The sequence below is a fragment of the Triticum dicoccoides genome, chromosome 5B, assembly GCF_002162155.2.
Source record: "Triticum dicoccoides isolate Atlit2015 ecotype Zavitan chromosome 5B, WEW_v2.0, whole genome shotgun sequence".
Classification (NCBI taxonomy): Eukaryota; Viridiplantae; Streptophyta; class Magnoliopsida; order Poales; family Poaceae; genus Triticum; species Triticum dicoccoides.
In genome coordinates this window covers 14,371,097-14,393,052 of record NC_041389.1, presented here as the reverse complement: position 1 = coordinate 14,393,052, position 21,956 = coordinate 14,371,097, and the positions used below count along the sequence as shown (strand labels likewise).

The 21,956-nt window shown below is 43.3% G+C and overlaps 1 long non-coding RNA gene, 17 other non-coding genes and 1 pseudogene across 18 annotated transcripts; all 19 read left to right on the top strand.

Moving 5' to 3' along the window:
• Positions 1-2,610: 2,610 nt before the first annotated feature.
• Positions 2,611-8,112, top strand: LOC119307077. Its single transcript, XR_005149130.1, has 2 exons — positions 2,611-2,690; positions 7,606-8,112. It is a non-coding gene; the product is annotated as an uncharacterized LOC119307077 (long non-coding RNA).
• Positions 3,393-3,490, top strand: LOC119313415. Its single transcript, XR_005151703.1, has one exon. It is a non-coding gene; the product is annotated as a small nucleolar RNA Z101 (small nucleolar RNA).
• Positions 3,719-3,816, top strand: LOC119313408. The gene has a single exon (XR_005151696.1). It is a non-coding gene; the product is annotated as a small nucleolar RNA Z101 (small nucleolar RNA).
• LOC119313420 lies at positions 3,890-3,975 on the top strand. Its single transcript, XR_005151708.1, has one exon. It is a non-coding gene; the product is annotated as a small nucleolar RNA Z102/R77 (small nucleolar RNA).
• LOC119313405 lies at positions 4,154-4,251 on the top strand. Its single transcript, XR_005151694.1, has one exon. It is a non-coding gene; the product is annotated as a small nucleolar RNA Z101 (small nucleolar RNA).
• LOC119313419 lies at positions 4,325-4,410 on the top strand. Its single transcript, XR_005151707.1, has one exon. It is a non-coding gene; the product is annotated as a small nucleolar RNA Z102/R77 (small nucleolar RNA).
• Positions 4,520-4,608, top strand: LOC119313429. The gene has a single exon (XR_005151716.1). It is a non-coding gene; the product is annotated as a small nucleolar RNA Z102/R77 (small nucleolar RNA).
• On the top strand, positions 4,783-4,879 carry LOC119313411. Its single transcript, XR_005151699.1, has one exon. It is a non-coding gene; the product is annotated as a small nucleolar RNA Z101 (small nucleolar RNA).
• LOC119313463 lies at positions 5,049-5,136 on the top strand. The gene has a single exon (XR_005151746.1). It is a non-coding gene; the product is annotated as a small nucleolar RNA snoR8a (small nucleolar RNA).
• LOC119313464 lies at positions 5,347-5,430 on the top strand. Its single transcript, XR_005151747.1, has one exon. It is a non-coding gene; the product is annotated as a small nucleolar RNA snoR8a (small nucleolar RNA).
• LOC119313448 lies at positions 5,724-5,801 on the top strand. The gene has a single exon (XR_005151732.1). It is a non-coding gene; the product is annotated as a small nucleolar RNA U83 (small nucleolar RNA).
• On the top strand, positions 5,866-5,960 carry LOC119313330. Its single transcript, XR_005151667.1, has one exon. It is a non-coding gene; the product is annotated as a small nucleolar RNA snR60/Z15/Z230/Z193/J17 (small nucleolar RNA).
• Positions 6,057-6,152, top strand: LOC119313393. The gene has a single exon (XR_005151683.1). It is a non-coding gene; the product is annotated as a small nucleolar RNA Z43 (small nucleolar RNA).
• On the top strand, positions 6,402-6,489 carry LOC119313469 (annotated as a pseudogene).
• On the top strand, positions 6,573-6,655 carry LOC119313470. The gene has a single exon (XR_005151752.1). It is a non-coding gene; the product is annotated as a small nucleolar RNA U31b (small nucleolar RNA).
• Positions 6,717-6,820, top strand: LOC119313435. The gene has a single exon (XR_005151720.1). It is a non-coding gene; the product is annotated as a small nucleolar RNA Z107/R87 (small nucleolar RNA).
• Positions 6,959-7,054, top strand: LOC119313215. Its single transcript, XR_005151590.1, has one exon. It is a non-coding gene; the product is annotated as a small nucleolar RNA R30/Z108 (small nucleolar RNA).
• On the top strand, positions 7,305-7,384 carry LOC119313446. The gene has a single exon (XR_005151730.1). It is a non-coding gene; the product is annotated as a small nucleolar RNA snoR77Y (small nucleolar RNA).
• LOC119313155 lies at positions 7,651-7,771 on the top strand. Its single transcript, XR_005151538.1, has one exon. It is a non-coding gene; the product is annotated as a small nucleolar RNA SNORD14 (small nucleolar RNA).
• Positions 8,113-21,956: the final 13,844 nt, after the last annotated feature.

The following is a 21,956-nucleotide window of genomic DNA, read 5'->3' as shown; positions in this document are numbered from 1 at the left end:
GAATTGGACAAGGGGCGCAGCCCCCTTTTCCTTCTTCCTCTCCCCCTCTTTCCCCTTCTCCTACTCCATCAAGGAAGGAGGGAGTCATACTCCCGGTGGGAGTAGGACTCCCCTTGGCGCGCCCCCTCCTAGGCCGGCCACCCCCTTCCCCCTTGCTCCTTTATATCGGGGGCAGGGGGGCACCTCTAGGCAGAACAACAATTGATCCCTTGGATCTCTTAGCCGTGTGCGGTGCCCCCCTCCACGATAATCCACCTCGATAATATCGTAGCGGTGCTTAGGCGAAGCCCTGCATCGATAGAATATCAAGATCGTCACCACGCCGTCGTGCTGACGGAACTCTCCCTCGACACTCGGCTGGATCGGAGTTCGAGGGACGTCATCGAGCTGAACGTGTGCTAGAACTCAGAGGTGCCGTAGTTTCGGTGCTTGATCGGTCGGGTCGTGAAGACGTACGACTACATCAACCGCGTTGCTCTAACGCTTCCGCTTTCGGTCTACGAGGGTACGTGGACAACACTCTCCCCTCTCGTTGCTATGCATCACCATGATCCTTTTGCGTGTGCGTAGGAATTTTTTTGAAATTACTACGTTCCCCAACAGGGTATGCAATTGAAAGAATGGATGCGAATGTGACAACCATATCTCGTTGGTATCATTGGCTTAATTAGCAGCAAAATACATTATAACGAATGCATTTTCATCCACTGCATCTAAACAATTCTGCAAATAGGGCATTCGATGTGAGTATGTGGGTTATGAGTTTGTAACCATACCCAAAAACGAGAGCTCATGTAAAAGACAAGTTTATTGCAGAAAGCTAGCTACAATCGTAATCTCTCATGTCGGTTTGTGCTTCAGGTGTGCTATCAAAGCATTGAGATATCAATCTATATGGTTTTTTTTTATGTTTGTTATCACTTAGTAACACAAAAATCGGTTGTAATAGTTTAGTCACCCTTTAGTGAAACCAAAATTCGAGTGTTAAACACGATTGATGGAAGCTTTAGTATGCCAGACTAGGATGGCATATCACCATTTTTGGTGACCTATGTTTCCCTTTTTATGTGTTTTCAATTTTATAATATAGCAAAATGTATAACCTCTGAAGGATTGGAATTGCATGGTCCCCAAGTGCAATAACGATTAATCCCCAATTTTATAATATAGAAATATGTATAACCTCTGAAGGATTAGAACTACATGATCCCCAAGTGCAATATCGATTAATACCCAATTTTATAATATAGCAAAATGTACAACCTTTGAAGGATTACAACTTATCGACTAATCCACCTTGGACTTGTTTTGAGATAATTGTCCAGTTGTTGCCATAGTTACTACTTTCTCCGCTCCATAATATAACATCTCACATATTTGATAATAATATCTTATATTATGGGACGAGGGAGTACATATTATGGATTTTTTGTTGAACACCTTGTGAACTAGTCACCCAACGTATTTTTTGTGGGAAATAGTGAGATCTCGTTGCTAGCAAGTAGGTTGTACAATTAGCAAATACTAGTTGGAAGTATAGTATGGTGGTTGGTGCAACCGGCATGCAGTGCACTTAATACTTTTCATGTTATGTATCATATACCCTTCACAAATATATTTATCAGCACTCGCTCCGAGGATATATGGTATGGATGTCCTCGATATATTTGTCTTTCCCTCAAATACACTCTCAAGAAAGAAAGGCACTAAGCTCCACTTTCACGCACGTGCATGTGTTCGACAATATGTTTTCCCATGCACAATGGCACATCGATCATCTACTTGTGGGCACGGGAGACATTAGGAAACTGGAAGTAGCACGGTGAATGGCGACAGATACAAAGTCCACTGGATATGGACACGATATTTTCAACAGTTGATGCCGCTGAGGTTCAACTAGTTAAGGAGTTAATTAAGCCATGAAAAAGTTGTAGATGGGAACCAGATTTCACCAAGGAAGGATTGTTCCTTGGGTCCATTGTGTGGGCCGAGGATTGATTATGTAGTCAGCAGATCAAAGACCAGCCATGCGACGCGTGCATCGATCGGGGTGTAAGAAAAATACGATCGGATCGTCAGCGCATACTCTTTTGCACTCACATGCACAGTCATGTGTTTCATCAAAAGTGAAAGAAACGGAGAGATTACAATTCATGAGATGGAAAGATACTCCATCCGTTTCTTTCTACTCTGCATGTAACTAAGATTTCTCTCAAGTCAAACTTTGTAAAATTCGACCAAATTAATTCATGTGAAAATAACACCAACATCCACAATATTAAATCGACATCAGTAGATGTATCATGAAACTAGTTTTCATATAGTATATCTTTAATGTTGTCGATGTTCATATTTTTCAATGCAATTTTCGTATGAAAGACCAACAAAGTGTACCCTAAGAAAAACCCAAAGAAAGTGAGCGAAGGGGAGGAGCGGGCCATGGACGAATGAGAACGCACCGCCCCAAAAAAGGAAAATTGACGAATCCGGCCCAAGAGGCCGCTGGGCTGGACAATCCCGTGCCCAGACTCTCCCTAAAGCCCACACCGGCCGAAACCCTTGCCTCCTCCCGGGCTCTATATAACCCAAACCCTAGCGCCACTGACTCCCTCCCCGCAGCAGGCATCTCCCCTCCCCTCCCGCCGCCGCCGCCGCCGCCGCAACCACGGCGGTCTGCACGAACGAAGTCGGTAACGACCCCCTTCCCTGCTCTCACCCCCTTCTCGCCTCTGGAACTCCAAGCGGGGCGAAGCAGCCAGTCTGCCTCCATCGCCTAGTTCCAATGGCCGTAGGTTCTTGGAGCTGTATGATAGGTTCTTGGGACAGCCAGCATGGATTTGCTGTTGCGTCCGGACGAGTTCGCGTAGTCGCGCATCGCAAAAACTGATTACCGGCGGATCTCATCGCCGCCGCGTATGAGACGATGCCACAGCCACCCGCCCCGCCGTCTCCGTTGTATTGGGCTCGCTTCCGCGGTCCGGTAGGCGACGGTGGCGTACATTGCGCAGTGGTCTCACGGTTCAGTGCGTTCATCAGGGATTTCACTGAATGTTAAAGTTGGTACCTTGTTAGCACTTTCTTCTGATTATTGTCCTACACAACTTGGGCGCTGTTTTTTTATTACATTACAGCAGGCGATTCCTGCCATTGTGTCTGCAAAGACATTGTATCATTGGTTATTCCTGTGCGCAGCTTAGGTGTTAGGTCCTGTCATTTCGCCATTGTCTGCAAAAAACAGTGCATGCCTCTTAAGATAATTTGCTGCCCTATATAAGCAACTAGTGTCGTTTGCTAGGTTTATATCTTGGTTCTTTTCAACTGGCTGTAGTTTCGGTTGTTGGAACTTACATTCCTTTCTTGTTTCTGCTGGCTGTTTCTTGGGAGGACCGTTGTCGATGCAGATGAGGAGACACCAGTTTTATGGGTAATTTGCGTCTGAGGCGTCTCTGTGATGTCACACCCTTTTCACCTTGGAGATCTGATGCATCCTTGATAATATCCTCAATCCTTTGTTTTTTTTGTTATGTTCGATTCTTTTGGGCGAGATGAGGATATAATTACATTGTTGATGGACGGTATGATGTCCAATGAATCATGTATTAGCTCTATCTGATCATGCCCATACTGGTTTTGTTCCATGTCTTCAAGAAAGAAAACTTTGTTTCTTTGTTTTTTTTCTTATTTACTCTCTTGAGCAGCATCTTTTTTAACGGAGTTGTTGATGCAGATGAGGATACACGAGTTTATGGGTAATTTGCGTCTGAGGCATTTCTGTGATGTCACACTCTTTTTCACCTTGGAGATCTGATGCATCCCTCTAAGCCATGTCTTTTGTGTTCTTCTTACTTGTATTTCAAAAATCTTTTGGTTTGAGGTTTTAATCGGCGAAAGATGAGATGATGAATGAGATTAATTTCCCTATTGGTTTGATTGGCTGACATGATGGCCTAAATACTGAACCGAATCTGATCATCCTGCCTTCTCTTGTGTTCAGAAAAATGAATTTGTTTTAGCCCTTTTCTAGTTCCAAAGATATGGTGGTGTTTGTTGCCGAATGGCTTCCAAAAATGATTGTAGCGCAGTTTTAGAAACAAACAAACAATGTTAGATCAGTTCAAATAGAGACTTTGTTTTCTAATTGAAATGGGCATAGTTGATGCATATGAGGACACATGAGTTTATGGGTAATTTGCATCTGAGGCATTTTTTTGATGTCACACTCTTTTTCACCTTGGAGATCTGATGCATCTGCCCTCACTGTTGAACTTTTTCCTTGCTGATACTTTCCTTTTAAAAATATTCAATTTTGGGTTTAGTAGGCGAGAGATGAGATGATGAATGAGATTAATTTCCCTATTGGTTTGATTGGCTGATATGATGGCCTCAATACTGAACCGAATCTGATCATCCCCTTGCCTCCAATAAGTCAAATCTGTTTTTGCTTGCCTTGCTTTATCATTGTTACCACTGATTTGTTCCATGGAGAGTAATTTCATCTAAATCCTCTAATTTAATCAGAGGATGTGAGATGATGAATGATTAATTTCCCTATTGGTTTGATTGGCTGATATGATGGCCTCCATACTGAACCGAGTCTGATCCTCATCCCTGGTTTGATAAGAGAAAGGAATGCATTATTTTAGCTTTCTTCTGGTTTTGAAAGTTGTAACTCTGCCTTGTATGTTGCTATCAAAAAAGAGTTTGATTGTTTTTTGCTCTCTTCTCTTGATGTTCATTTGGAATCTTTAGTTTTTCAAGTTGCTTCTGTTGGGATGAGCATGGTTGATGCAGATGAGGAGACACGAGTTTATGGGTAATTTGCGTCTGAGGCATTTCTATGATGTCACACCCTTTTCACCTTGGAGATCTGATGCATCCAAATAATGTTCATTTATTTAGATTTTTTCGTTTTTGTTCCATTTATTTCTAACGTCAGTTAGATCTTCTTATGCTCAATCTGAAATTCCAGTTTACTTTCTGTGCTGCTATTTTTTTTCTTTTGCTTTTTTATCAAGTGTAATTCAAGTCCTTGTGGTTCTTATTGAGAGCTGGACAGTGCAATGATTATAAAACATTCCTCGTACTGATGGGAGATCCATGTGAACGACTCCTATACACCCATAGAATCTGAGCACCAAACAAACCATACTTCTTTTGTATCTTGTCCTGATGGATCTTGTTTTTGTGTGTTTATTTGTCCTGAGGTTTGTTTTGCATTTGTACTTTCAGATTTGCCACCTTCAGAGCTAATATTTGATTGATATTAGTTGTTGTCCTGCTCCTGACACCAACCTAGTTCATAATTCAATGTTATATATCTTGTGTGATTTGATGCTGGTGGTTGTAATTGTGCAGTGATTATAAAACATTCCTTGTACTGATGGGAGATCCACATGAATGACTCCTATACACCCATAGAATCTGAGCCCAATTAACCATTTGTTGCTGTTTTAAGTCTGACTAGCAGCTGTTAGCTTCTTGCCTTGCAGAACATTCTGTTTCACCTCTCTAAAATGCTTTCACCTGTTGAGATTCTTCAGCTGATTATTGGTTTGCTTCTGCAATTGTTTTTGTTTGTTGTTGGCCAAGGATTAAACTAAATTAATAGACAAGCATATGTCTGAATTTTCTTCATGTTGAACAATCTAATCTTCTCTATGAGGCCATTATCTTGCCCATCTATTTATATGTAGTTCTATTTGATGTTTTTTGTGGTTGAATGATGCTGATGATGATTAGTGTGAACCTTTCTCAATGAAATCACTCGTGATTACATAACCTACTGCCTTCCTTCTGAGGCACCATTATTCCTGGAATCCTTCTTCTGTTTCCTTTGATTTCTTTTGGTTTGCATTGCTTGTTTGCCTAGGTCGAATGATGATTACAAGTGCATAGTTCATATGATCAAATCATGATTACTTGAACAAAAAATAGTCTTTCGCTCCTATCTGATGACCTTTCATGCTCACCCTTTTTTATGAGAATCAAACCTAGTTTTTATCTGTTTTTTTAATTGCATTTTACGTGGACAATCCTACATTAATATCAAATTTAGAGGACGGTGAAGATTGATATTTGGTCTCGTTCGTCGTAACTGGCATTTATTTGCCTTGCCGACCATCCTGCTATATCACCACCCATATTCCGAGTCCTTACAAACATTAAACTAATCTACTCCTACTTGAGAAGCAGTTTCCATTTGACTATAAATATAGTATAGTTTTTACTTGCTTGGATTTGAGCAGTGATGAGACAATTGAATAAATATGATCATCTTGGTGTGATTATCAATCGCTACGTTCTTACTGAGCTCCTATCTTCGTTTCAGTTCTTCTAATTGTTTTAGACTTTGATTGCTATTGTACAACATATACTTGTTAGCAGTGATATTCCAAACCTTTGAGGATGATGATTACATTAGTCGCTCCACTCTTAGGGTCCACATTGCTGGATCTATGCTGATTGACATACTTATTATGAATCTGACTCGGTAGTTCGTCTAATTGTTTTTGACTTTGATTTCTATTGTGCAACATATACTTGATGTTGGCAGTGATATTCCAAACCTTTTTGAGGATGATGGCATATTTGTTGCTCCACTCTTAGGTCCACATTGGTGGATCTATGCTGATTGACATACTTATGAATCTGACTTGTAGTTATTTCTTCCAATTGGTTCTGTTTTCTTTACATACTTGCTTTTTCTTTCCTTTGGTGATGGCAGTGACGATTTGCAAATATTCAAGCTCAACAGACCAAATCACAGGTTTTCTCTTAGGAGTCAATTTGTATGCCGAATATCCCGCTGAACTGAGCCATCCAATACCTGATTTTTTCATCCGGTGTTCATTGTTCTTTTCTCCTGTTCCCTCTTCTCTGCTTCTTTTTCTTGAGAAAGGATATTGCTCATTTCTCTATTTATAATTTTGTTTGATTTTTTTGTTTGTTTTGGGGTGGACATAGTTTCGATGAGGATAACAAGCTCCCTCTTCTGAAAGCATTGACGACATTGCTGGCAGAATCGAACCAATTAAATATTGCCACCACTGAGCAACTATGCATCTTGGAACAATTTTTCTTTTTGCTGTTATTGATTCTTTGCTTCATTTAACTTCCCAGTTTACTAGATTTGTTTGGATTGTGACGAGGTATTGATGCGTTATCCAACACTTGGTTTGAGCGTTTTCTCTGTACGATGTCATCTTTTCATCTGTGCGGCCGTGCTTATTTTCCCTGGGACTGAGTAGGCATCTTTGCTCTGATGGTATACCTAGACTGTTTTTTATACAGCTAGAATGCAATTGATGCCTATGATGATTAGCTATGTTGGAATTACCGTCAGATACAGAATGACGATATTTTTTGCGGCTTTCTGAGGTTAAATATTGCTTGTTATGTTGATACAACATCCACTAATAATCACTGAAGTGTTTACTGTCGTCCTTTGGCTGTATTCTCTGTTTGCACCTGGTTTCAATCAGCTGTGTGCTTTGCTCTGTTTTTTTTTTGCAATGTCTAATTCTCTATGTATAAATTTGCTTGTTGCCTTGTCTCTTTCAACACATGTTTATATATGTACCTGAGATTGTGTTTGCTGATTTACAGATCTGTTTATTGTGCAATATGATCTGATCAACTGGGGAAATGGTATGGCGGTGATGATAAATTTAAGGCTTGTTTCTCAAAACATTTGCAGTTGCCGCCCAAGAGCTTTCGCCCAGCCAGGCTCGAGAGCTAGTGCTGCTAATTCCTTCCTTGGATGTCTGAGCCTTGTTAACATCCCCATTTATGTTTCAGTTTTATTAGTCTGTGGTCTGCACTGGTTGGTTTTTTGCATAGCAAGTGAAGATGAAGGCTTGATTACATTTTTGCTAAGGCTGGAACCATCATTTTGTTTAGTGATTGATTGTTGAAAAGCAATGGTGAAGTGTTTGTTGCTTGGATATGGATAGACTTTGGGTCACGGATGCATTTTGTATTTTTGTTGTATATATTTATAATGGGTTTGAGTCCTTTAGCTCTGTTTTTCTCAAGCCTGAATTTTATCTGTCAACGTATATTCTGTATTTTTTGGAAGCAAATCCGAACTGATCCCTGTGATGTGTCCATGAAGTGTAGATTTCGAATTAAATCGGTAGATTTTCAATGCTCTCCTCCCGCATAATTTTCCAGCGACAAAAAAAGCTTCAGGAAAATGGAACCTATCATATCTCGTCCTGACTTTGACTTGACAGCCATGATCAAGAGCCATCAATACCTGGATCACGCCAATATCTCTCTTACATATCTCTCTCTTCAAGTTATCAGGATTTATTCAATTACTTGTCATGAACAGACGCCGTTATCATGTCTGAGATATCATTTTGTCGGGCAGCTTGGGCATGATCCAGCTAGGGTGGAGCTGTACTGGTTACTTCCTGGGAAACATCTGCATGATGGGCTTCACATAATTCAGAGTGATGCTGATGCTCTGATGATGAGTGCCGTTGTTCCCAAATTTTAGTATTTCCAACTGTATGTGGTCCAAAGATATTTATCAGATGATATCTGTGTAATTGGCTCTCCAACACTGCCAGTGGTTCTTAGCCCTCGAACAGAGATAAACGTCCCAACATTTTGTGATGATGCTGCCAGCCCAAATACAAAAGCAGTCAAGGGCAATTTGCAAAACTGTTTCTCACTCAATACAAAAGGCAGTGGTGATAAAGATAAAAATGATTCGGATGACAGTGATAGCAATTATGGCAGCAATGAATTCGACAAGGATGAGTGGGTTGATGAAAATTATGAGCATGTGAAAGGAAAGAAGAAGGTACTGTAGAAAAAATGGAATTGAAGTGGAACCACCTCAGTATGAAAAACATGTTGGTAGGCCATCTAAGAAGAGAAGACGCTATATCCCATTGCAGTGTGTGCGATTCAACAGAGCAAAACAAAAGAAAGTGCCCAAATTGTTGTGATTAATTTGCACATATATTAATTAGGGAAAATCTCCTCTTGTTTAACTGCAGAGCAGTTACTTAGCACCAACCGACGCATCTCTAGGAGACATATAAGTTGTACTTTGTCTATCAATCAAGACAAGTTGATCTTTCACTTAAACACGTTATCATGCACGCTCTGCCGAGAGCACACGAAGGCCTCGCCAACGGTGAGATGCCTGGACTCGTCTCTTTCTTCCTCCGCCTCATCCGTGATGACGGTCGCCGTCGCCGTTTTGCCGCCCGTCACAATCATGAATTAGGCGGGCGCCGCCAAATTTGCCGGGCCGTGCACCGCCCCCGCCGTTTTGGACGCCGTGGCGCTGGGCAAGGCCACCATGCCGTTGTACGCGCCCTTGGACGTGGCCTCCGCGCCCCTGGACACGGCCATCGCGCCGCTGCTTGCGGTGACCACGCCCCATGGCCTGCTCCGCCCGCGCAGGAGATGGCAACCCCAAGCCCACGCTCGTGGCTCCCCTTTGGATTCCGCCTCCGCCTCCGGCGCCGGCTGATGAGCCGGGGTTCTTCATCTTCGTGCCGTTCCCCAACGGCGCTGCAGTGGCGAGCCAAGGCCTCGGACCGACGCTGGTGGCGCCGCCTGCAGACGAGGATGCCGGCCCGAGTTGCGTACGGCCGCCCGACCACGCCTCCTGGACTCCGCAAGCATGGATGGTCGCCGCCGCCTCTTCGGCCGCGCTATCGCCGCCATCGACTGCCGCCCAAGTCGCCGCTCCAACCTTGCCTCCGATCTGCCGAACAGCGTCCCTGCCGGCGTCGTCTACATCTCCTCGGACAGCGTCGTCTACATCTCCTCGTCCGAGGAAGGAGGCACGTCGGCGACCACTTCGTGAGCAGCGGCAATGGAGTGTGTGGGGTGGCGGCGCACAGGAGCTGGTCGGGAGGATTGGGATCCCTCGATCCCTAATCACAGACTAGTAGTTGTAGAAATTTCTCTATCTTTCTTCTGTTTAATCCCTAATCCCTCGATCCCTAGCCCACCTGAATTGCAGAAATTTCTCTATCTTTCTTCTGTTTAATCCTTTTAACAGTAATTTATCACTGTTCTAGTACTGTTTAGCCTATGTACATGTAGTTATTTACATTCTAGTCCGGTATTTAGATTTACTCTATTTTAGGACTTGTGTAAATATTTGTAGGCGTGTGTTTACATTATGTAATGTATTTGATAATGTAAATAAAGAACCAACATTATCTGGAAATGACATGTTCAATTTATTTACCACATATCAATTTTCGAGAACATGTTTCAGCGATTGAGATTAATTTCTCTTGCACAACAAACTTGCAAATTTTTGATATACGCCTCCCTCATTATATTTGGATTCACGGTCTAAGCTTTGTCAAATTTGACAAACGATTACCTTCAACGTGCACTTCCTTATATTTAAATTGATAACATACATAGGGTAATAGAAACAAGCGCATCTACTGACATTGTCAGATCATGTAGCCTATTACTGTGAGATCCATGCGATCTTTGAAGTGTTATGTTCAATCAATTGAGGTCTACATTATTCAAGTTCTTCACTTGAGTATCAAATTTTGCACCATTATTACAATACAACCATGATGATTTTTAATTTACCCTCTGTAAATTAATTATCTCTGGCTCATCCATGTAGGTAAACGATGACTGCAAAAGAATTTGAGGAGCTTGACCTCAATGACCACAACTACCCTACATGGGCCATGGACGTCAAGATTAGTCTTGCTTCCCGTGGGATAGCGCGTGCAATCCTGGACCCGGAGACTCCTCTACCGGCCGGAACCACGCCGTTGACAGAACAACAAAACTATGCGGCTTTATACATCATAAGGCATCATATTCACCCAGATCTAAAGTTTGAGTACTTAGAGGAGGAATCTCCCAGTACTCTGTTTGTAGCTCTCAAAACGAGATATGAACAGTAGAAGGCAGTTGTCCTGCCAGAAGCGCTCCATGATTGGACTCACCTTCGTCTTCAGGATTTCAAGTCCATCGGTGAGTACAACCACAAGGTTCATAAGATAAGTTCCAAACTGCGCTTTTGCGGGAAGGAACCTACTGATGCGGAGAAGATAGAGAAAACTTTATCTACTATGCTCCCTTCAGACAGGATCCTCCAGCAGCAATACCGTGCTCCCAACTATATTTTCTATTCCAAACTTATTCATATGTTACTTCAGGCTGAAAAGCATGATGAGCTACTCGCTAAGAATGGCTCTCAACGCCCAATTGGGGCACAACCTTTACCTAAAGTTCATATGAATGTCGCGAATAAATAGAAGTTTGATGGTGCCTTTAGGGGCAATCAATCAAATTTTCAGAACAAGCGAAAGCGCAATAGGAACAGGATGTCTAGGAACTCAGACAAGGGAAAAGGCACCGCAAAGCCCAAACATGATAAATCTCAGCTTTGCAGCAAGTTTGGATGCTACACGCACCCCATTGACAAGTGCAAGATCCCAAAGCATTTGGTTATGCTGTACCAGCAATCTCAGGGACGCAGAGCGCCTCAAGGGAAGAGGTTTGAAGCCAACTTCAACCTTCATCCAGACAGCGCCAATGGAGCCGGTAGTTCGCACGACGTTCCTCCTGGACCGAGCAACACCATTGCGTTCCATCAGCCAAAGGACCTTGCTGACACGGAGAACATGATGATTGAGTATACCTCAAATGATGTGTTTGGAGACTTCGACTAGTCCCACAATCTCCTTAGTGATCTATATAGCTATGTCCATTTGTGATGTTGTAATAAGAACATAAGTATTGTTGTTGTCTTTATATTGTATCAGCACATTTGATATAATAAGATTGTAATTGTACCAACATATTTGATATAAATAAGATTGTATTCTATGTATTTACATGAGATTTTTCTTATTGAAAGTTCTTTGTCTTATATATAGTTCTCTACGGTGACTATCTGATGGAAGAGGAATTATGCCTTGTGGATAGTGCTACCACAAACTCCATACCGAGGGAGATGAAATATTTTCAAATTCTGAAAAAGATGAATGGAGATATTCTAACTATCGCTGGACGCGATACGGTAATCGTTGGCACTGGACGTGCCATATTTACCCTCCCAGGCGGTACACAAGTGACAATTGAGGATGCTTTGTTGTATCCTGACTCATCACGTACCCTGATCAGTTATCGAGATATCCGTAAAAATGGCTTTCACATCGAAACCCATGAAGACAAAAAGAGGAGTATCTACTCTTCACCAAAGATCACGGATATGGCAAGCAGGTACATGAAAAAATCCCTTCTCTATCGGCTGGTTTGTACTATACGTACATCAAACCCATAGAACATGTTGCATACAAAGTAACTTTTCAAAATGTTGATGCATTTCAAACTTGGCATGATCGCCTAGGCCATCCTGGGATCGGGATGATGAGAAAAATTACTAGCAATTCCATTGGTCATAATTTGCTTGAGTCAAAATTTCCTCAATCTTCAAACTTTGTGTGCACATCTTGTGCCACAGGAAAGTTAATTTTGAGGCCCTCTCACCTCAAAATACAAGTTGAACCACTTCAATTTCTTGAACGCATTCAAGGAGACATTTGTGGTCCCATCCAACCATTATCTGGACCTTTCCGGTACTTCATGGTTCTAATTGATGCATCTACACGATGGTCACACGTGTGTCTTCTATCCACGCGAAACCATGCATTTTCCAAGATAATGAGGCAAGTTATTAAGTTACAAGCCCATTATCCAGAAAGCCGAATTAAGACAATTCACATGGACAATGCTGCAGAATTCTCTTCACGTGCTTTCAATGATTATTGCATGGCCCTGGGGATTGAAGTTCAGCACTCCGTTCCATATGTCCATACACAAAATGGTTTGGCTGAATCATTGATTAAAAGGATCAAACTCATTGCAAGACCTTTGTTAATGAATTGCAACTCACCTCTTGTTGGGTTCATGCGGTTCTACACGCTGCTGACTTGATACAATTGAGGCCTACTGCATATCACAGTACTTCCCCTCTACAATTGGTACGTGGAAATCCTCCTAGCATTTCCCATTTGCGTAAGTTCGGATGTGCTGCATACATCCCGATCTCACCACCACAGCGGACATCCATGGGCCCACATAGGAAATTGGGGATCTATGTGGGGTACAAATCGCCGTCAAATATTAAGTACCTAGAACCCCTTACCGGGGACCTGTTCACAGCCCGTCACGCTGATTGTATATTTAATGAGGAACACTTTCCGGCATTAGGGGGAGATTTCAAGTACCAGAAAGAATGCCCGGAAATTGATTGGAATGCTCAAGCCATTTCGTCCTCTGATCCACGTACACAAGAGACTGAACTCCAAGTTCAGAAAATCATTAATTTGCAACATCTTGCAAATAACCTGCCAGATTCATTTACTGACCTAAAAGGTGTTACAAAGTCCTTAAATCCGGCCAGAAATGCGCCAGAAAGAGTGGAGGTACCAATAAAAACCACTCAACTCCCTATTCCTAAAAAGAGGGGGAGTAGTATGGCCTCTGACCTAGAACAAGCTTCCAGCAAGCAACAAAGGAAATCGAGGAGAAAAACCTCGGAGTTAGTAAATGCAGGTCAGCTCAACGTTGACAAACACCTTATGGGTAGTATACACCCAGTGGAAGGGCAACCTCCACAACCCAGCTTCAGTTTGCACACACTGGCTGGGCCATCGGAACACCCAGACTCACGCGTATTGAGAAATCATGAAGAGTCACTAGGGGTGCAGGAAATTTCCATCAACTATATCGATTCTGGAGAATCTTTCGACCATAAGTCTACGACTGTCGACATTTATTTTGCTGAAAAAATTGCAGATATCCTTATGACTGATCATGATCCGAAGACTATCGTTGAGTGCCAAAAGCGCTCCAACTGGCCTAAATGGAAGGACGCAATACAAGCAGAAATTGCCTCGCTTAACAAAAGAAAGGTATTCACTGAAGCAATACCGACACCTCCCAATGTTTTCCCTGTCGGATACAAATGGGTTTTTCTCCGGAAATAGAATGAGAACAATGAGGTGGTGAGATACAAAGCTAGGCTCGTAGCACAAGGGTTCACGCAGAGACCCATCATTGATTTCAATGAAACATATTCTCCTGTAATGAGTGGAACCACTTTCCGATACCTTATATCTTTGGCAGTGCAAAACCGTCTATCTATGCAGTTGATGGATGTTGTGACCGCATATCTTTACGGGTCACTAGATTCAGACATGTATATGAAGGTTCCTGACGGAATCTCTATCCCGAATACAAGCGCAAAACGCAACATGTATTGTGTAAAGCTTAATAAGTCAATATATGGCTTAAGACAGTCGGGACGGATGTGGTACAACTGACTTAGTGAGTTCCTTCTACAAAAAGGCTACTCTAATAGTAGTGATTGCCCATGTGTCTTTATCAAAAAGTCCTCTACAGGATTTTGCATCATTTCAGTGTACGTCGATGACCTCAACATCATTGGCAACACACACGACATTGATGAAGCACACAATCACCTAAAGATGGAATTTGAGATGAAGGATTTGGGTAAAATCAAATTTTGCTTAGGTATTCAATTTGAGCACCTTCCCTCAGGAATCATGGTATACCAAGCTGCTTATATCCAGAAAATATTGGAGAAATTCAATATGGACAAATCCTACCCATCTAAAACTCCCATGGTGGTTCGCTCTCTAGACGTAGAGAAAGATCCGTTCAGGCCAAGGGACGATGGAGAAGAAATATTGGGACCTGAGGTTCCATATCTTAGTGCCGTTGGAGCGCTCACGTATCTTGCAAATTGCACGAGACCTGACCTCGCATTTGCAATGAATCTACTTGCTAGACATAGCGCAGCTCCCACCAAACGCCATTGGTCTAGAGTTAAGAATATCTTTCGATATCTCCAAGGCACAAAGGATCTTGGCCTATTCTTTCAGTTCCAGACAAATCAGGACTCTAATATGATTGGATACGTCGATGCTGGCTATTTATCTGATCCCCATAATGCCAGATCGCAGTCCGGCTTTGTGTTCCTACATGGTGGAACTGCCATATCATGGAAGTCTTCTAAACATACTCTGGTGGCAACATCTACCAATCATTCTGAAATAATTTCATTATTTGAGGCATCACGCGAATGTGTGTGGCTTCGTAGAATGATAAAACACATACAACAGTCATGTGGAATTGGTTCTATAGAATCACCTACCATTATCTACGAAGATAATGCGGCTTGTGTTGCACAGATGCAAACAGGATACATCAAGAGTAATATCACTAAACATATTTCTCCTAAGTGGTTTTTTCCCCATGACCTTCAGAAAAAGGGGGAAATAAACATCTTGCAAATTAAATCATGTGAAAATCTTGCTGATTTATTTACCAAGTCACTACCAAATTCTACATTCCAGAAATATGTTCATAGAATTGGTATGCGACGACTTCGGGACTTGCAAGAATCAGGGGGAGTGTATCCCTGAACTGTACCTGTTTGAAGTATCATATTACATTTCTTTTTCTCTGTGAGTTTTATGTTTCAGGTTCTCGTCAAGAATACTAATGAAGAATTGTCGGAGAAGAATCCTTTTGAGATGATGATGCAACCTGGACAATCTTTCAAGATGACGATTCTACCTGATGATCCTATGACGATTCTCTATGGACAAGCGTAGATTAGGGGGAGTGTTGTGATTAATTTGCACATATATTAATTAGGGAAAATCTCCTCTTGTTTAACTGCAGAGCAGTTACTTAGCACCAACCGAGGCATCTCTAGGATGCGCCTGTACGAACTGTCGCGACCTGTGCGACGCATCTCTTCAAGACATATATAAGTTGTACTTTGTCTATCAATCAAGACAAGTTGATCTTTCACTTAAACACAAATAAAGGTCAACAAGGGCAATCACCCAGTGTTGATAAGAGACCACAAACACAAGGAGGAGAGAAGAGGAAGCTAAAAGTGAAAAGAAACATTCTTACACAGGTACAACAACATTTTGTTTCTCTATTTAGTAGTTAGCTCATTTCATTCTTGCAAGTATTGCTACTCCTCTGTTTATAGGAATCTGGTACAACAAGTGCTGGACATAGGAAGCAACACACTCAAACTACTCTGCTTGAAACATTCCTTCTTCAAGTATGTCATTCTTTCTTAATACCTCATTTCCCTGAAATGTGTTGCATTAGTGTTTGATGCTTCTTTGGTTGTAAGTAGGCTCAAGCGTCGCATCAATCCCATGTGTCACTAGGCCCTATTCCAGAATCCACCTTTATTGCTCGCAACAGAGATGATTTGCAGCCCACTATAGCTACCACATCCGCTGTTGGCTTAAGGAAGAAGCAAAAGAAGAGGGTTACAAAGGCTAGTATCACTGAATATAAGTGAACTGGATAGAGAGCTTTTTGGGCAGACAACAGTTCTATTTTGGGTAGTATTTAGATGATGCCAACTAGGTGTTGAAGTAAACCTCGTGCATGTGTTGATGTGGGTTTATCTGCACCTTCATATGTGCATTTTGAGGTTGTGATGTAACAGATACCTAAATTACTAGCTTTTGTTTCGAGTGCCATGTTAATTCACTCTTAGTTATATGTACCCAATGCACTTTGTATCACTATTGTGAATGCAGCTGTAACGCCCCGGATACAACTTTCCATATTCGTAACTCCAACTCCTGCCATTTCCGGCTATGCGATATGTTATTTCCTTCGTGGTTGGGTTTTTGTCTTCTGTTTTGCATTTTTTTCCATGTCTTGCATTTCATATCATCGCATCATCCGCATTGCATCCGCGTGTTTTCATAAAACCTCGTAGCCGTTAGTTGTTGCCGCTTCTTTCTCGCCTCCGTTGACCTTTCTTAGACCAACCGTCCTTTTGTTGCCTGACCGTTTGACCCCTTTGCACAGTGCAGACCCCCTCGCCCGCGTCCGAACCCGACCCGCTCAGTCATCGCCATTGGGTCCGGATCATCCCCAAATATCTATAAAATATCTTTGGTTTCTTATTTGGACTTCCCAAGCCTATTTTATCTCCACCGTCTAATTTTGATCGGATGCTCCAAGCTTCGCTCTTTTCCATATATATAGTCCACCCTAGCCTATTTTGGACAACCCTAAAAATCCTCCCCATGTCCCATCCATCCCATTCCTCCCGCCGCCACCCGACCAACTCCCTTCGCCCTCGGGATCGTCCCGATCCAAATCGACCCAAGCGCCTTCACCTTGCTTTCATCACCGTCCAACCAGATCGCAGCCCCTTCTCCTCCACCAGCAGCCGTGCGCCTCCTCCCTCATCCCAGCGGAGCCCCGTCCTCCCCGCGCCTGACCCGTGCGACCGGCGCGACGCAGATAAGCAGCAGCTGTAACCAGGTCACGCCGTCGCTCCCCATGTCTTCCCTCTTTTCCCCGTTGCTCCTCTTGAACCTTCCCCGCCGTGGCAGCCTGTCTTCAGGTCGCCGACGCACCCGACGGAATCAAGCCGCTGGAGTTCCTGCACCAGCCCTTGCGTCCCCTTCCCCCACGTCGTTCGCGGACGGCCACCTCGCGAGCATCCCAGGGCCTGAGCTCCGCCGCGCCATGCCCGCCTTGCTCTGCCTCCTGTTTCTCTGCATCGAAGCAGTGCAGAGGAGGGCAAGCTCGTCGACCCCGCCTCTCCTGCCCGTTGACCGCGCCACCGGAGCCCTGCATCGCGCCAAGCGTCGCCGGCGCCCCCAAGTCCCGCCGCACGGATCCGTCTCCCGAGCGCCGAGGACCCCGTCGTCGGACCAGCAGGTCCACTCGCCCCTTGCCCCTTTCCTTTTCCCCTGGTTCTCCTTCTCCTCTAACCATCTCTCTTCTGTTCATGAACCCTCGTCGCCCGCTGCCCTCTCGTTCGTCTTCCTGCGAGACACCGCCCAAGCTGTCTCCGTCGCCCGAACCAGCAGCAGTTCGCCAAGCCTGACAACCACTCCTCCTCTGTGCACCCGTCGCCGCCCCACCTGCAAGTCTCGAGCCCGCGCCAAGTCCCTGCCTCGCCGCCGGCCTCTGCTCGCTCTGCTTTGTGCAGAGGAGCTCGAACCGCTCGCCCGCGTGACCCCGTCCTCGACCGTGCCAGCGTGGCCAGTCTCCTGGGCCGCAAGCATGCCCGAAGCCCAGATCTGCATCGCTTGGGCCTCCTCCTCTCCAGCTGGGCTTGGCCCATGGGTGAGCAGCCCCTCCAGCGCCCCTGCTCCTGTTGGCCCAGCCAGTTTCGGCCTATAGCATTTTTTTTTCAGAACTGCGATTTTAGCATTATCCAGTGATTTAACAGATTTGTAGAAACCCCCTTTAACTTCATGCATTTAATAACTAATCAACTGTGCATCATATGTAAATAATTTATATATGAAAAGTGCTTAGTTTTTCATCTAGTTTCATAATCTGCTACTTTCATATATGTTAAAAATATTTAAAATGTTGTTTGATTAAATTTGCTTAAACGCCATGCTAAAATGATTTATTTCATAACTAAATAACTGTAGCTCCATTTTAAATAAAATTTATATGTAAATGGGGTGAAAAAAATGCCTAGTTTAACATGGTGCACTTTATTTTCCTGTTTAACAACAATAAAATATGTTTTAGGGAAGAACAGTACCAAAACTAAAATATGGACATGAGGATTTTCTGGAATTGTTGTTTGTTGTTCCGGCCTCATTTAAACTTGCCTAAATAGTTAGTTTACTTTTGCTTCACCTCTTGCCATGTTTAACAACATTTAAAATTGTTTGGTAGCTTATAACGAGATCAAACTAAATAATTGCATGTGGTGTTTTGTCAATATGCAACTCGTTGCATATTGAGCTCCACTTAACTTGTAGTATTGTTTGTTGCAGTTTGCCATGCCATGCCGCATTTAAACCGGACATGCATCATACTTGTTTGTGCATCATGCCATGTTTATGCTTGTGCATTTACTATGTTGTTTGTTTCTTTTCGTTGTTGCTTCTTAGTTCCGGTAATGTTGCGATTGTGAGGATTCGTTCGACTACTCCCGTTCGTCTTCTTCATGGACTCGTTCTTCTTCCTAGCGGGATTTCAGGCAAGATGACCGTCACCTTGGATCTCATTACTATCATTGCTATGCTAGTTGCTTCGTTTTATCGCTTTGTTGCGCTACCTATCACTTGTTCTTCAAGCCTCCCAATTTGCCATGTCAGCCTCTAACCTTTTTCACCCTTCCTAGCAAACCATTGCTTGGCTATGTTACCGCTTTGCTCAACCCCTCTTATAGCGTTGCTAGTTGCAGGTGAAGTTGAAGATTGCCACATGATGGACAGGATTATGTTGGGATATCACAATATCTCTTATTTAATTAATGCATCTATATACTTGGTAAATGGTGGAAGACTCGGCCTTATGCCTGGTGTTTTGTTCCACTCTTGCCGCCCTAGTTTCCGTCATACCGGTGTTATGTTCCCGGATTTTGCGTTCCTTACGCGGTTGGGTGATTTATGGGACCCCCTTGATAGTTCGCTTGGAATAAATCTCCTCCAGCAAGGCCCAACCTTGGTTTTACCATTTGCCTCACCTAGCCCTTTTTTCCCCTTGGGTTTCTGTTGCCCGAGGGTCATCTTTATTTTAGCCCCCCCGGGCTAGTGCTCCTTCCAGTGTTGGTCCGAAATGAGCAACCTGCGGGGCCACCTCGGGGCAACTTGAGGGCTGGTTTTACTCGTAGCTTGACTTATCTGGTGTGCCCTGAGAACGAGGTACGTGCGACTCCTATCGGGATTTGTCGGCACATCGGGCGGCTTTGCTAGTCTTGTTTTACCATTGTCGAAATGTCTTGTAAACCGAGATTCCAAGTCTGATCGGGTCTTCCTGGGAGAAGGTATATCCTTCATTGATCGCGAGAGCTTATCATGGGCTAAGTTGGGACACCCCTGCAGGGTATTATCTTTCGAAAGCCGTGCCCGCGGTTATGGGTAGATGGGAATTTGTTAATGTCCGGTTATAGATAACTTGACACCAGATCTGATTTAAAACGCATCAACCACGTGTGTAGCTGTGATGGTCTCTTTTCGGCGGAGTCCGGGAAGTGAACACGGTTTTGGGTTATGTTTGACGTAAGTAGGAGTTCAGGATCAGTTCTTGATCATTGCTAGCTTCATGACCGTTCCATTTGCTCTCTTCTCGCTCTTATTTGCGTATGTTAGCCACCATATATGCTTAGTCGTTGCTGCAACCTCACCACTTTACCCCTTCCTTTCCCATTAAGCTTTGCTAGTCTTGATACCCATGATAATGGGATTGCTGAGTCCTCGTGGCTCACAGATTACTACAACAGTTGCAGGTACAGGTTTTGCGATGATCATGACGCGAGAGCGATGTTACTTGTTTTGGAGTTCTTCTTCTGCTTCTTCGATCAGGGGATAGGTTCCAGGTCGGCAGCCTGGGCTAGCAGGGTGGATGTCGTTTGAGCTTCTGTTTGTGTTTCATCCGTAGTCGGATGGTGCTCTTATGTAAGATGATGTTGTATTCGTGTGGCATTGTATGCCTTTATGTATCCCTATCTATTATGTAATGTTGATGTAATGATATCCACCTTGCAAAAGCGTCTTCAAGATGCGCTTCTATCCTTGGTGGGACCTTCGAGTTCCTCTAGGATAGGGTCGCATCTTGGGCGTGACAAGTTGGTAATCAGAGCCTCGACCGACCATAGGAGCCCCCTTGATTGTTGGCCGTTGTTGAGTCTAGAAGAAAACTATTTTGAGTGTTAGGATTATATATATCGGAGAGTAGGATTCTTTTTACTCCCCAGCCCCTTCATCGCTCTGGTGAGGACTCCTGACGTAGATGTTTTGTCTTTCCTCTCCTCAAATTTCACTATTTTTTTAGGATCATGCAGGTATCTTGAAATCGTTCCGATGGTTTTGTGACGAGAACATTGTTCTTGGTGCCTCTTGTCTTTATGTGGCAGTGACCCGGGGAGTTGAGCTTCGAGGTGTTGTCATCACAATTTTATCGTTGCAGTTCTGGAATACCTGAGTTTTGCCGACATCGAAAATCTCTTTTATGCAGTTGTTGGTGAGATAACCTCGACGCCACCCAGTACTGGGGCGGGAGTTCGGGAGTATTGCCATAGCTCGTATAACGGATGCTTTTCGAAGGTTGAGGTACACGATTTCCGAAGGTTTCTTGGTTATGTGTTGAGGGATGGATACAGCTGGATGTAGGGATTGTTAGTTTGGGTGAGATATATATTGCTTCCCCTGTATCCCCAACACCAGATTGCATAACCAGAAAGTTTCGGGAGTTTATAGGTGGGAATTCAAGTAGCTCGTAGGATATCTTTCCAACAAACACATGATATGATATGGGATCTATCATATGTTTGTTCCGGCTTATTTATGCAAGCCAATCCTTTGTTTTGTTTTGAGTTGTGGTATTTGAGTTGCTTCAATGTCAAGTGTTGATTCCATACCTTTCAAACGGTGTTCTCATATTGCTATATGAATACTAATCCTTTTGATCATCGAGATTGACATGTCAATTCTTTTCCAACCGGCGTGCTTCTCTTCAAGTGGATCCGATCATTTTCAACATCTGCAAGATCAACTCTAAGTTTTCTCACCGGTGTTTGTTTCATCCATCCCAAGTTGTCTTTGTTTTCCCGCCCTCCCACCCTTTTTCTTCAAGGACTCAGATTTCTTAATCATGTATCCTTTTATTTGTGGGAAGTCTTTTCATTATTTTCTTTCGATGTTCTTATCCGGTGATTTACCATGAAGATGCTCAACAGTTTCAAGTTCATCATCCTTCATTGTTGTTTCTTCTCCAGTGGATCCAATTCAAACTTTCGATATTCATCATATTCCTTTCCTCGTTTCTAATGCTTTCTCATGCCGATGCACCTCTTAATCATTCACTTCTTCCTATTCATTTGTTCTTGAGTGTTGAAGATATCTCACAAGACTTCTATTTCCATTCTCAATCCGTTCAAGATATTT